This window comes from Vanellus vanellus (assembly GCF_965231255.1).
Source record: "Vanellus vanellus genome assembly, chromosome: 10".
NCBI classification, from domain to species: domain Eukaryota; kingdom Metazoa; phylum Chordata; class Aves; order Charadriiformes; family Charadriidae; genus Vanellus; species Vanellus vanellus.
The window spans coordinates 365,352-378,914 of record NC_138915.1 but is presented as its reverse complement, the minus strand read 5'-3'; the positions used below and the strand labels follow the sequence as shown (position 1 = coordinate 378,914).

At 63.4% G+C, this 13,563-nt stretch overlaps 1 protein-coding gene across 1 annotated transcript in view; it reads right to left on the bottom strand.

The window, feature by feature from the left end:
• The window catches only part of MID2 (midline 2), a 109,341-nt gene extending 106,840 nt beyond the window's left edge, over window positions 1–2,501 (bottom strand). The window contains exon 1 of the mRNA XM_082488080.1: window positions 2,435–2,501. The gene's annotated coding sequence lies outside the window, so the exon portion shown is untranslated. The remainder of the gene's footprint in view (window positions 1–2,434) is intronic.
• Between the last annotated feature and the right edge of the window lie 11,062 nt (window positions 2,502–13,563).

Below are 13,563 nucleotides of genomic sequence, written 5' to 3'. Positions count from 1 at the left end.
TATGTTATCGGAAGCAGTAACTCCCTCCAGAGGTACAAATTAATCACGCTGCTCATTAGCTTCATGTAAAGAACCGGCTGTGCAGCCTGCAGAGAGAGCGCGGCTGCAGCGTCTCCGATGGGACAGCCGACAGCCACGGTCCCTCTGGCGCCCGGACCCCGAGATGTGACGACCCCCAGAAGCCGACTTGAGAGATAACAGCCTCAACCCCCCCATACTCCAGCGGCCCCAACCCCGGACTGCACAGAAACCCGCACGGAGCCAGAGCCCGGGGGGGTCAGGACGGGAAACCCCAGTGCGGGTTTGGGAAGACGCCGCCCCATCCCCCGGAGGAGACGATAAGGGACAAGACAACCCTGATTTTAAAAATGAGTCATTTATCAATCTCACGTGGTCTCAAGGATGATCCCACCCTGCTTACACACACACGTGTGTGTATACATATACATACACACACGCAATAACACATAACCACTTAGTGCATCACCCCCCGAGCCGTGCCGGTGCCACAGAGGCCCCCGGAGCACAGCGCGCTCCGCAAGGAGGGAATTCATCACCCGCCGCAGCTTCATTTCTTCTTCTAAAGCGACGTTTACAAAACAGGCGGCGCACCCGGCAGGACCCCGGCTGTACGCACGCACCACTTTCACCCCTCGCCGCAAACGGCTCCGCAGGGCACAGACCGCCTGCGACAGCTCGCGCGGCAGCCGGCACACCCAGGGCTCTGTACCAACACCACCGCCCGCCTCAATCCCTGCAACCGCTGCCGGCGCTGACGTTCGCTCTTCCTCCCCCTATTCCTATCCCACTCGCTCATCTTCAGCATCCTCAAGGAATACCCCCTTGGGTGAGAGAGCGTTCCAGCGCCGCTGCCCGGGGCGGGGAGATGGCCACCGCCAGCTTGCCGGTCCGTGGCTCGTTTTCTTACCCCTTCATTAAGGGGCAAGAGCCAAGCGGGGAGTTTCGAGTGTGCTCCCAGCAGGCGAAACGCAGCAGCTCCAACCACAGTGCAGAGCCCGCGGCACCTGCAGACGCCGGAGGGCTCTGCCCGCAGCAGGCAGCTCCACCACGGCCCCTCCGGCACAAACCGCCCGGCTGGAGCAGGGGGGGGAAGAAGGGTGGGCACCGCCGATCTCATTATAAGGGTCAAGGCGCAGCTCGAGCCCCCACCCGACCCCGCGCGCGCAGGGCAATGGGTTTGCAATGCTGCCCAGCTTCGCCGGACGCTGCCCGGTGGCGAGTTGGCCGCCGAGCCCGTGCCACCCGGGAGCCAGCGGCGCCCCAGCGGGCACCAGCTCGGGCTCTGGTCTGGCTGCAGCAGCTCCCCAGGCAGAGCCGGTCTCCTTGAAGCCGCCTTCCACCAACAAAGGCTCGGTGGCGGTTCCAGGGCTCGCTGGGGAGCGAGGCGGCCTGGGCGAGAGCCAGGCAGGGCAGGCAGAGCCGGAGCCATTAACGCCCCGGCGTGTCAAGACTTGAGGAAATTATGGAGCAACGAGAGCCATTTGCCCTCCCCAGACGCTCGGTAGCCCGGGCCTTCGGCAGAGCGGCCACCGCCGCCCCGGCCACGCTGCACCCCTCTCCGGCTGCGCGCTCCAGCAACGCAAGGGGCGGCGGAGCGCGTCCGGAGGCACGGCACGCAGACGAAGCGGGAGGACGAGGGGGTTGAGCGTTCCCCCGCGGCCCGGCGCGTTCTCGGCGGCAGCGAAAGGCGCTGCGCTGCCCGACGGGCGCCGCTGCCCGCGGCACCGGGGCGGGAGCGGCCGCCGCCACCCCCGGGAGGGCCGCCCGGGCCGCGGGGCGACGGGGGGGCGCGCCAGGGGCTACATCACACGTGTGCGTGTGTCCCCCTTGCCCCCCCATTCCCGGGAACGCCGTTACCTTCGAACTCCCGTTTAACTCCACTCCCCCGGGGGGGACCGGCGCGGGGGGCGGCAGCGGCGGACCGGGCACCGAGAGCCGCGGGGGCTTAAAGCGCTACCACCCCCACCCCCCCCCCCCCCCCGCCGCGGCTCAGAGGCGGAGCGGGAGCGGAGCGCTCGTCCCGGGGAGGAGAGGGGGAGGGAGGTGCCGGTGAGCGGCCGGGCCGGCGGCGAGCGCGGACATGGCGCGGGCGGGCGAATCCCCGCTCCGCCGGACCGGCCCCGGCAGCCGGGAGGGGCCGGGAAGGGCGCGGGGTGCCCCCCCCCCCCCCGCACCGGCCCGGCTTCGCAAACGCACTTCGCAACGGGGGAGACCCAAACCGGGGGGGGCACCACCGAGCACCGGCTCCCGGGAAGGGCCAACACCACCCCCCACCCCCCCCACTTGCTGCATCCCCCCGGGAAGGGCCGCGCTCCGCCGCCGGGCTCCGTCCCGTCCCCCTCCAACCCGCCCGCCCCGCCGGTGCCCGGGCTCCGGCCGGGACCCCCCCCGCTCCCCCCGGGCCACGACCTACCAGCGGGCTGCGGCAGCCTCCCCGCCGCTGCCCGGGCATCTTGGAGGCGGCGGCGGCGGCGCGGGGGAGACGGCGGCGGCGGCGGCGGCGGCGGCGGCGGCGGCGGGCGGTGGCGCGCGCGGGGCGGGGGGGGCGGTGCCGCGCTGGGTCCCGCCCCCCCCGGCCGCCCTCCCCACCCCCACCCCCACCCGCAGGTGGAGCCGCGGGGTGTCACCCCCCCCTTCCCACGGGGGGCCGCGGGGTGTCACCCCCCCACACCGGGAGGGACCGCGGGGTCTCCCCCCCCCCCTTCCGCCGGGGGGGCCGCGGGGTGTCGTCCCCCCGCTTCCCACGGGGGGGCCTCGGAGTGTCCCCTCCTCTCCCACCGCGGGGGCCGTCACCCCTTTCCAGCGGGGGGGGCATCGGCACGGTGTGTTCTGGCGTTATGGGGGCGATGTGTATGTCCCTACGGAGGGCGTTGTATACGTCCCTATGGGGGGCGATGTATATGCTCCCACGGAGGGCGCTATAGGTGGTGCGTGTTTCCGCCCGGAGCGGTCCTCGCCCCCCCCGCCCTGCCCGGTGCCGGTTCTTCCGCTGGTGCCCGGGCTGCAAAATGGGGGATTTTCACTTTCCAGTTCAGCAAAGCGGCGGGGGGGGGGGGGGGGGGGAGGGGGCTGTCCCGGTGTTCTCCTACAGCGACGCGGCGTTGGGTGAGGTGACATGGTTATGTATGAAGGGCTCATCCATACGCATCCGCATCCGCGGCAGTAACATCAAAGGGCAGCAAGGGAGGGGGAACCCGGCGGTGTAATTCGTTCCTGGGGAACGCGGGTACGTGCTGTACAGGTTATTTATATTTGAAGACTGCCCAGAGTGTTAAACGAGCCGCCTCTCTAAAATAAACATGAGGGAAAATACACCCGGGCTCCCGGTGCTCCTCAAGGTGAGGTCGGGAGAGATCTCTGCGGGTGCCGGAGGAGGGTTTCGGTGCGCAGGGACCCGCCGCCGTTTCGTTGTCTGCCCTCACCGCGCCGCGATGCCGTCGCCGCTGCACGCCCAGACACAAACGCGCTGTACGGTCACAGCCGGACGGGCGGCACATGGTAGCTGTCACGCTGTGACGTTCCAGCGCAACGCGGCAGCTGTACTCTACCCAGCAGCGGAGGTCAACGCCGCGGCCGCAGACAGCCTTGTTCTCACCTCGTTCACCGCGCGGAGGAATTACAAATCCCTTTCCCTAGGAGGACCTGACAGCGGGATTGTTAATATGCGCCACTTTGCGTTAAATCCCATCTCTGCTTTTCTGGCAGGGAAAACGCAGCCCGCGCGGCTGGGGCCAAGTCACGTAATTCATAGCTGTGCTGCGACCCGTCCTTGTCGTTTGCATCTGTGCAGACCGAGCGAGAAGAGGACAAACAGCCAGATGAGAGCCCGGCGGGGCCCGATCCTGCTTCGGCTGGGCGGGCAGGAGACCGGAGCCGCCGTCCCGTGTGCAGTGCTGCCGGCGGGGCCGCAGCGGGCAGCCGGGGCCGCGTCTGGGCGCCGGGCACAGCCTGCGCGGGCGGCCGGGGGGGACGCAGCGAGGGCAACGGCGCCGACACGCAGCCCCGAGACACGGCGTGTCAGGCCGTGGGAGAAACGAGGCCACCACCAACTAGCGGATGGTGCCGGAGATCAGGGCAAAGCACCGTCCCCAGGGACCCCGCGGGTGAGCCCCTGCCTGCGCGGGGGTCTGCGCAGGGACGGCAGGAGGCAGGCAGCTCCGCTCCCACCCGAGCTCGGAGGCTCTCAGCCGGCGAGGAATAAAGCCCCGACAGCGGGCACTGTGCAGCGGTGGCCGGCTACCTAGCCTGACGGTGCCACGCCAGCCCTGGTGACAGCCTCACCGCGGAGGGTGAGGGGCACGGGGGGGCTGGCCGTAGCTGCTGGGATGACGCAGGGGGGCTCAGCCCCAGCGCCTTTCTCTGCCCTCCGGGAACCGGCTGCTGCTGGTGCTCCCGCTCGCCGGCCGCGGGGCAGCGACGGGCGCGCACGGCTGTGGCTCCAGCTGCAGAGCAGACCCGATGCTGGGGCCCAGCCGGGCTGGGACACACCGGACCGCAGCTGAGGGACAGAAGTATTTTTTTTTTAGGTCCCCCAAACAGTTTTCCAGAGAGATCCGCAGCAGACGACAGCCCTGCTCGCAGCTCCATGGGCGCTGAGGTTAATTGGGCCTCTGCATTAAACGCGGGAGGTGTCAGCGGTGACCTTGGGCAAATATTTACTACTGCAGCAGTGTTGTGCATGTGCGTGTGTTCAAAACAGAGACGGGATCAGGTTCAAATGGCACTTTAATTGAGCAAGCAGGGCAGCAGGAGGGTAGAGCTCTTTATGCTAATGCGCTAACCACTCCGGGGTGAGTCACCTTCATTAGGGGTAGGGAGATGGCTCCCTCTGCCCACGAAAGTCATTTTGGAGTGGCAAGTGCTCAACAGCCCTTCCAGGAGGACCTGTGCATTTTGCATAGGGGCCGCGGTGGTTTCCGTGACGCGCAGCCGCGCGCAGGTCGCTGCGACCCGGGGAGCGATGCTGGTCCTGCCCAAGGCGGGTACGCCCGAGCATCCGCCTTCCACCAGTGGGGAATGGAGACGCTCGGGTTGTGCCGCGTGCCTGGGATGCCTGTTGAATAAATAATAAATAAAGCAGGATTCCCTCTCCAAAATCTGTTCTTACAGTGGAAAGCATAGGGGAGGAAAAAAAAAACCCTTTCAAGTTCTGCGTCCCTCTTCCTGCTGCTGCTGCGGCGCAGGCGGGCAGCTGCAGAGCTGAGCAGGGACGCATGAATTCCCCTAGAAGAATCTCTCCTCGTTTTCTTTTTATATTTTGATGACTTCATTCTTCTAGCTCTCATTAGCACCTCCTTTATCTCGCATTCTTCCCCAAAGGCATTCGGCTCTTCCTCCTGGCTGCTGCACAGGGAGCAGCCGATGGGACACGGATGCTTTGCACCACCTCATGTTGAGGCCTGGAATTTCAGAGCCTGAGCCCAACCCCAACTCTCTCCCACGACGAGTAAACCAGCGGCCTCGCCTGCCCCAGAACAAGCTCTTCTGGCCCAACGCCTCTTCGTCTGCGAGGAATCCACGGCGGTGTCGCGCGCTGCGCTAGGGCTTCGTTGCCCAACATGCCCCGCAGAAGCCACGGCGGCCACAGGGCTCCGGGGCTGAGTTCCAAAGAGGCGAAGCCGTTCTCTCAAGGGCATGGCGCATCCCGTCTCCGCACGCAAACCCGCCCTGAATGCTTTCCCGGTCCAGCCTGGCTCTTTACGGGGGGGTCAAAGGACAGGATTTGGCACCCGCTTGTTGGCGAGCAACCCCATCCTTCTGCCTCCCCCGGGACCCCCAGAAGGGAAATTCCCACCTGGGTGAGGAGCCAGGCTTTGCTAGGAGAGGACTACCTGGCCAGGCTTCATGGCCTCTTCTGAACATCTCCATGTTTCAGCCGCCTGTTTGCGCTCCCCTGTGCCGCAGCCCCGCCGCCCCGGCGAGCCGCAGGTAGAGCCGTTTTGCTCGAGGCGAACACAAGCGTTGGCAAACCCAACCCTTGCCCATGAGGAACCCTCTCTGGGGAGAGCCCTCCTCTCTCCTCCTGAGGAAGAGGAGGTCTCCGGGAGGAAGGTGCCTGGCCGGTTCCCTCAGCGAGAGGGCAGGAGCAGTCCCCCGCTGTGCTTCTGCGCTGGCGGGGAGCGGCGGTGGGGTGGGAGGAGGCGCAGAGATGCGGCGCCCATCACCGGGGCACCAGCGCGGGAGAGGCGAGACGCGAGACTGGGAGCTGGAGGGAAGCGAGAAACTCCCCGCCACAACACCTGCGAGAGCGGCTCCTTGTTTTTGCAGCTCCTGGGCAGGGGGGTGTCTCCAAACCCTCCCCGAGCCAGGACAAGTCCCAGTCTGTCCCCGTTCCCAGACTGGGCTGGGCGGGTGCGTTGCACAACGCGCCCCAGCCGGGTCTCCCCTGCCTTGCCAGGGGCGCGAGGAGCCAAAACGCTGCCCTCTCTGCGCTCCCCGAGGGACCTGGAGCAACGCATCCCTGGGGAAAAGGCTTCGGATGGACTTTAAAGACACAGGGGCAGACTCCCCGTGCGCCCCGGGAGGCACTCCGGCAGCCGGGACCCCCGCCGCCAAAATAAAGCACAAGTTCTCTGGTCCCTATTTCTTGTCTCATCAAGCCGTCGCTCACCCAGAGAGTTCGGCTGTACGGTCACCGCTTCCCCCACGCTGACCCCACGGTGAGACTCCCCCTCAGCCGAACGGGTTCAGCGTCACAGACGCTCCCCCGAAGCTTTGCAGGGGAGCGGAGAACAGGGAAAGCAGCACCGGTGCCGCTGTTTTCCCTTCCCAGACCGGTGCCCAGCAGCTCCCCCCCCGCCCGCCCATCGCACCCCACAGCCCCCCGGCTCCCTGGGGGTGGGCACAGAGAGGGTAACAGCCACATCCAGGGCTGGAAGAGCCTCTGCTGCCGCAGCCGGAGGCAGCGGTGCTGTGCATCCGCGGGATGGATGTGCTGATTATCCACATGGGGCACAGAACGGCTTCACGTGACAATGTGATTTTCCCTGTTCCGGCTGGGTTTTAAGCCAAGAAAATGTCACAGGGAAAACGCAGGGGAGGCCTCCGACTCTGGCGTTAGGCACCCGAAAGGGCAGTCTCCGCTCAGCCCCCTCCGCCTGCGCATCGCAACCACCTTTCGTTATCCTTCCCCGACTCCGCAGGGCTCCCGGGGCAGCGGACGGGTGGTGCCGAGGGAGGGGGCTGAGGGGGGTCAGTGAACGGGGCCGCTCTCTGCAGGGACCTCTCTTGCTTTTTGGTGAAATGGCAAAATTCCCGGTGGCTACAGGCGGAGAAAACCAATGTGACAGAGCACGGACTGGGCACGGGCGGTGCAGCGGAGCCGGGAGGACTGGGGGTTACGGAATGGTTTGGGTTGGAAGGGACCACAAAGATCACCTAATTCGTCTCGATCGTTACCTCTGCAGCCTCTGCAGAGTCGGAGGCGACCACTGCGCTGCTCGTTCCCCGAGTTCCCGTGGCGGTACGGAGCCTGGTGAGCGCGGCGTGACCGGGGCCATCAGCAGATCTACTACGCACATAAAGCCCTGTCTTGGCCAAGCGCTGCGGGGGCAGAAAAAGGACCCCGAGTACCTCCGGTCAGGCATGCAGCGGGATCACATGCTGTCCGTGCTTTTCCCTAGTCCCTCTGGGGCACGGGGCCCGGCTTGCAGGTATTCAGGTTGGGAAAACATTCACTGTGCTTGCGGAGCACACGGATAAGTTATCAGCTCCAGGGGAAGCACACGTGAAGACATCTGTAATTCTGCATTTGGCACAGCATTTCACCGGAGCGCAAGGAAAGCCTGGCTAGAGCTGCATTTCGGAGAGCAAGCATCGAACTGGTGCGTGAAAACCCCGACCAAAGGGTACAGGGTCCCGGGGAAGAAACTGCCAAGAATCACGTAGCTAAAGAGTACCTCGCCATGCATGTGCACGAGGGGAATTCCTGTAGGCACAAGCCGATCCTTGCAGCCCTGAGAACATGCTTTTAAAGACGGCGGTAAAACAGCCCCAGTCTGGCACTGGCACCGAGGCAGCAGGTAGAGGAGTGAGCTGGGGGGAGAAGAGCCCTCTCGCTGTCACGCGAACTGCTGTGAGGACTCACCGCCGGGGCAGAAGTTGTGCAGTCACTCCATCAGCGTCCGAAAGCACCGGCAACAGTGCAGCGGTGACTGCCAGCTGCGGTGGCAACGGAGGGGCAGGGACAAACGACAACGGGAGACCAGCGGCTCCCAGGCCACGAGCCCCTCTGCAGCTGCCCGGCAGACGGATGGATCTCCTCACGCAACCCCGAGCGAGGTTCTCCAGCTCGCTGGGACAGGGCTAGAGCCACCCAAGTCGCAACTGGTTTAAGGGATTAACCTCAGCCCCCTCCACACCGGTCCTCAGTAAACCTCTTCCCGTGCACGAAGAGGGTGAGAGCCTCCCACCGGCTGTGAACCAGTGCTGGTCCATCCCACTGCAGCGCCGGCATTGGTGGCCTGCGCCCAATCTGCAGCAGCCCCCGGCACGGGCAAGGTGCCCCAACCCGCCCAGCCTTGCACCCCCCGGGGGGGCTAGCTGGGTCCCCAAACCAACCAATTCAGTAGGAAATGAAACAAGGACAGTACGAGAGTTACTCCGCAGGTCAAACAGCGCAGAACCCGTCAGTACGCTCGATGGAGGGCGCGGGTGACGCGAGGAGCGGGTCAGCACTGCTCAGACGCTTCCCCACGGGTTTGGTTTCGGGCTGCTGGAGCTGCTTTACAGAGCATGCCGGGGGACGTTGTCTCCCACGTTTTCTGAGGATTTCTACCGAGGTTTCTCTTTCCTCTGGCACACATCCGAAGCGGCACATGAGAAAGCCCCCCGTCCCCCCCCCGACACACGCAGGTCCCAGCGCAGGCACAAGGGCAAAGCGGGGCGACGCTGCACCCGCCGCCCTGCCCAGCTCCGTGCCCAGCACAGCCGGGGCTGCCCTCACGGCGCTCCCGCAGCACCTTTCGCTCTCTTCCAGGGTGCTTCAGGGTAAGCTCTATGCCACGCAAAAGAGAAACTCGCTCTCAGCAGCCAAACCAGCCTCCCCTCCTCCCTCCAGTCAGCCCCGGCGTCACAAGCCCTACCCCGACCCTACCGTGCTGCGGGAGACCTTCCCGCACTTCCCGGTTCGCCGGGCACACGCACACCCGGAGCAGCCCTCCGGGGTTAACTTGCACCTCTCACCCTCTTTCAGCCTCACGCATCAACAGGTAACGCGTACCCCCCCGCCAGCTTTTGCACCCCGGCGTTAGGCTGACTTAGGAATTAAGCGCAGCAAACCTGCGGTTAGGGAGACCAAGGTCAGGCTTATGAGAAGAATAAAAGCAATAGACTCATTCCGGAGCACTCAAAATTTCCTCATTGTTGGCTCTCCGAGGCCCTTGAACGCCTCCCACCCTTCCAAAAAGCAGAGAAGTGCTTCCCCAACTTCTATTCCCCCCCCCCCCCCTCCCAGCACTGGTGTAAATCCTCCTGGAGGGTTCACCCGGCTCTGCCTGGAGCGCTCAGCGGGCGCCTTCTGCTCCTGGTTCGCACCTAACCGGCCGGAAGGTGAGTAGAGCAAACGAACGCTAAGCTTGAGGGAATTTAAGGAGAAACAAATCACAGCAGATCTGTTGGAATTCCAAGACACCCCTGTGGGCAGGAGCAAGCGAGCGCCGGGCAGGGGATGGGAGCGCCGGGGCTGAGCTTTGCCGGGGCAAAATCCCCTTTCAGCTGAGCCCGTGTCCGCGCGTGGCGCGCCAGGGCTGTCCTGAGCCCGCTGCCCACCGGGAGGAAATCAGCCCTATTCCTGAACAGCACTGTCTTTGTTTGGGAGGCAGAGGGGGGAGCAAAAGGCGCGTTGAGGTCACTTACTAAATTAGGATGTGAAATTAGAGGCTGTTGCAAAAGGCAGCGTGGACTCAGAAATGGCTGCGGGGGTTGCCATGGGCTGACTTCCCACGGCTTCTTCCCCAGAGGGTGTGCGAGAGAGGCAGAGCTCCGCGGGGGGAGCGCAGATGTGGGTCTGGGGGAGCGGGAGCAGGCAGGGCCCCCGGGAGGCGGCGAGGCGCAGGGAGAGGCACAGCCTACGGCTCACGTGGCCCCGACCCGGAGGAGAGCTGGACACAGGCTTGAAATGGGAGGTCGGCCCCTCTCCAGCAGGAAAACCGGCCAACAGCTTTTTAAGAGCCCGGAGAGAGCGGAACTGGCACTCTGATCCCACCGCGGCAAGCTCGTCAGATGAGATTTGGGCAGACGCACAGCAGAAAATAACAAAATGCAAATCAGAGCGAGAAAAGCTCATCTCAAAAATAATGTGATACGCTGCTGTTCAGCAAGAGGCGAATGGGAGAGGCAGTGATGCTGAAAGCAACAGAGGCGCAACAGCGGAGTCTGCAGCACGGGGTGACGCGGGGAATGATGGATGCGGCTGCGACTGCGCCCACCCGACGGCGGGCGAGCGTGTGGGGAGGCGACGGTCCCTCCGCCGATGGCCGTGGGGTGACTGTGCCTGCACAGCTATCGCAGGGCAGATAGTGAGGCCGGAAAGGCGTGAAGGAAGAGCAAAGCAGGAGCACAGGAGAAGCCGGTATTGCTCCAGAGGGAATGCGTTAACCAGAGAGTTAATCTGTGCAGTTTCACTGAACGGTGCCGGAGGATTTGTCTGCAAACTCTTGCGGTGCCACACTGATTTGGCGCTGGTGGAGCAGCGCGACGGTCCTGCGCTGAACTCCTCAGCTCTCCCTCTGCGCCTTTGCGCGCTGCCCGTGCGCTCGGGGACGTGTCAGACCAGGTCACGGACGGGAAGAGACAACCTGACCGGAGCCCGGCGGGAGGGGACCATCCCGGTGACCAGCGGTGCCGCCGTACCGCAGGGTGTCAGCCCCCGTGTCCCCATCCAAGCGTGCGTGGGGCCTCCCCGGGCTCCCGGCTCTCCCCGCAGCGGCAGGGAACGCCCCGTCTCGCAGGCACCCCGACCCAGCAGGTCCAACGGGGAGCTCCGCCGGCGCTCCTCCCTTTGCGCGGCACGCGGCTCCACGAAGGGAGCAGCTATGTGCTGACTTTTTAAATTAAAGTAATGCTCAGTCTTAATGGGAAATTGAAGTCTGGAGGAGGGGGAGGGGGGATACGGAGCTAGGCACGGGTCTACGCATGTACTGACTCTCTACTCCAACGTCCACTGAAGGAGAGGAAGTAAACACCAACGCCGGTGGGACAGTGCACAGCCATCCGCTGCGCTGCCCTGTGCACACCGAATGCAAGAAATTTGGAGGAGCTGAGGGACTCGCTAGGGGCTGCTTCTCCAGACAGCTTGCAATGCCAGAGACTTCTCGATGACGGGGACAAGGCTCTGCCGGGATATTCTAGAGAGGTCATATTTAAAGGTAAATCAGGTGATATAAGATAATGAGTAAGTTGACAAGTGAAATAATTAATGACAAACACCATGCTTATATAGTGGACTTTGTCCACTCTTCTTTTTAAGCACCACTTCAGGCCTGGTCGGTGACATCCCCAGCTGCACGGTCAGCGTGGCACGGTGGGGCATTAAAACCAGCTCCGGCCCAGTCCAGGTTTCCTTCTGGGTTCTCCGGGGTCTGTCTCCGAGGGCGAAGTATCCTCTCGAGTAATGCTGAGCCCCAGAGTGGTGGCGAGGAAACCCCTCACCTCCAGGTGCGACGCCAGGACAGAGAGGGACCCACTCGGGGAACCCCCCGTGGCTCTGCGTCGGTTTCTCCTCCTCTCGCTGAAGACGGACCTTGTTTCCCCTCCATTTCTGTCTCCCTTCCCTCGCTTTTGTTCCATGCCCGTCCGCGCAGCATTTCTCCCGTAGCTAGATAGCGTTGAGAATTCACGCGTTATTGCTGCGTTGGCTTTTCAGCCCAGTGCCAGACGCAGCGCAATTCCCTCACTGGCAGTGTCTCCATCGCCTTCTGTGGTTGGGCTGGTAGGACCAGAGGTGGGGGTTAGGGAGGAGGAGGAGGACGCCAGGCGGAGGAGGAGGATATGTGGAGCATGCCTACGCTGCTGAACCCCCCCGGGTTCTTGTGACAGTGTAAGACTCCGTGCATCTTCCTCTGGATCGTGTGCCATAAGAGATCTTCATTTCACAGACGCTTTAGGAATACGCTTCAGCAAACACTTTTGCAGAAACCTCAGAGGACACATTAATCCCACAGCTGAGTTTGGCATTGACGTGCTGAACCTGAGCTCTTGCGCCACGCCGAGCCGAGAGGCTGCTGCCACCCTGGGCATGGGGAGAGGAATGGGGGGGCAGCGCCGGGACCTGGCGCTGGTGCTGGTGTTCTGCAGGGGACCTCGGTGCTGCTGCCCGGCCTCCGGCGGGAGGCCGGTAAAGCAAAGGAGCACCCCGGTCAAGAGCTGAAACTACACAGAGAGGCTTAAAAGCAGTCACGAGACTCCAAAATCTCAGTTGCTCACGGAAGCAGAGGTTATGGGTGACTTCGGTCCAGCCCATGAAAACCTGCGTGGGGAGCTGGCACTGGGTGGGAGAAGATTCTTTCATCTAATACAGGTCTAACAGGAGACGAGAGCTGGAAGTTTCACCCAGAAATTCAGATGAGAAATACGAGGCACGCTGCTCATTATGAGGGCGATTAGCTATTCAAACAATTTACTGAGGGATGGGGTGGAATCTCCATCATCAGAGATTTGAAAGCCAGCCAGATCCCGCTCCTCTCCCAGTTAAGTGGGACCCAAAGCGGAGCCCTCTGTGCGATGGAGCACCCAGGCCACCCCAGGCCCTCACACCCTGGGAAGAGCCGATGGTCCCTTCAGCTGACACGGCAAAACAAAAATATTTTTAACTTGGATGGAGATAAAAGGTAAAAACTTCACATCTAAGAGCTCTGACGTATTACTAATTGTGGTGGTTTATCTCCTTGTTTTCCCGAGAGGCTCCTGATAGACTAAAGCCATGTGCGGCTATCCGAGGATCTCAGTTGCCAGCCAGCGCCGAATTCCGGCAGAGCAGGGGGCTGCCGCGTGTATATATTTATTACTTTAAAGCTCCCGTTCCTGGACCCATGAGGGTGTTTTCATACCTCACCATCGACTTACAAAGTCGGACGAGTTTCTAGCCTTCCCCGCAGCTCACAAACGAACGCAAAGAGAACGTGGGTGTAAGTTTTTAAAGAGAAAAATGACCCAAATCCGGGCAGCCGCTGGCAGCAGCGGGAGCGCAGCGCTGCTGCGGTGCTCAGCTCTTCCAGGCGCGGTCCAGCGTGGCGGTGCCGGGTGTGTGTGATGGGGAGGATGCTCGGACGGCGCCGGTGACGCTGCCCGCAGAGCCCTGCCTGCCCGGGCGCGAGCCCTGAGCCCGGAGACCGCGAGCCCTGAGCCCGGCCGACCGCAGGCCGCCGGAGGACGGAGGACGGTGGTGCGGATTTGATGGAACGGGGGCGTTTCCATGGCCGTGCTCCCACGCCGGTCATATCCCGGGGGCTGTGGAGGTGCTTTGCTGCTCACACGCCCGGCTGTTTGAAAAGTTGGTCTCGCTCTCGTGCAGCTTATTATTGTAATTGCACCTCACAGGGAGAA